The 1,159-nt window shown below is 32.7% G+C and overlaps 1 long non-coding RNA gene across 1 annotated transcript; it reads right to left on the reverse strand.

Annotated features, from left to right (window-relative positions):
* Nucleotides 1–417: 417 nt before the first annotated feature.
* Nucleotides 418–1,158, reverse strand: LOC107579760 (uncharacterized). Its single transcript, XR_001608527.1, has 3 exons — nt 1,145–1,158; nt 902–1,064; nt 418–800 (listed from the first exon to the last, which is right to left on the reverse strand). It is a non-coding gene; the product is annotated as an uncharacterized lncRNA (long non-coding RNA).
* Between the last annotated feature and the right edge of the window lies 1 nt (nt 1,159).

The following is a 1,159-nucleotide window of genomic DNA, read 5'->3' on the forward strand; positions in this document are numbered from 1 at the left end:
AGCTTGTGCAGTTTTGAAATTTGAATTTTGATAACAATAATAATAAATAAATAAAAAATATATATATATAATTGTTGTACATGGGTATTTAACATGGTTGGTCCAACCATACATCCCTCAAAAGAAAACATATTTAATGCTGTGAATAAATGAACTCAAAATATGTCAGCAAACAGATTAAGATCCAGTTCTGATTATTATTATTTTATATATATATAAATATAATTATAAAACATTATTATTTATATGAATTAAAATATTTATTTCATTATTATTTTAAACAACAAACAACAATAATAATATTAAATATAAAATAATTCAATTGATTTAACCATTCAAAAATAGTTCCAACCCTCCAAAGAAAACTATTTTGATCAAGTAAATTTTAAAAAATCAGAAAAGAGATTCAGATACAGTGCTGGTCAAATAAGTGCTCACCTCACAGTAAATACAGAATCTGTCCGGGCTCTTTCCAGCTTCTATTAAGTCTCCTATGCTGGAAAACTTGGAATCAGTGTCAGCTTCTTTGAGTCGTCCTGGGTTCTGGTTTAAAACTTTCCAAAAAAGTCCAGCGAGCACACAAAAATGGACAAGTGAAAAATTTAAGAGGGTATAAGCTGGCCAAAAACGTGAGCGGTCAAGGAATAATTGACAAAACATCCAAAAGATTTCAACTTTTGAAAGAGATTGATGACATAAGCTATCTGCAAAGGATATTAGGTAAAATTTTCTAGAGAAAGCAAGCTATGGAATGAATTAGGCCCGCAGTCAGTGTTCCCAGGTAAACAGGGTTTGGTAGCCTAAAGTCCAAATGAAAAAGATTAAAAAAGGTCATTATGCAATCATCATCCTTTATATTAGCAGTGATAAGCAATGCAATTTCCAATCACAACCCTCTAACCTTTGAAAGCTGCTCAGTCTATGATATTGAGAAATAATAACTTTTGCCATGCAGGGGAAAAGCACTGCAGAAAAGATAGCCCCATATTCACCAAGAGCCGCAGCTATAATGAGAACAGCAGCTCCGCTGAGAGACGGTAACAGCAGCATCCAGAAGTACATCACTGCAGAACAGACCATTTCATGAATTACAGCTGATCAATATCATTATACAACAAACCCAAAGGAAAAGAAACAGTGATACCATACGAGTCCTTAG

Source organism: Sinocyclocheilus grahami, unplaced genomic scaffold, assembly GCF_001515645.1.
Source record: "Sinocyclocheilus grahami isolate Dianchi unplaced genomic scaffold, SAMN03320097.WGS_v1.1 scaffold19997.1, whole genome shotgun sequence".
NCBI classification, from domain to species: Eukaryota; Metazoa; Chordata; class Actinopteri; order Cypriniformes; family Cyprinidae; genus Sinocyclocheilus; species Sinocyclocheilus grahami.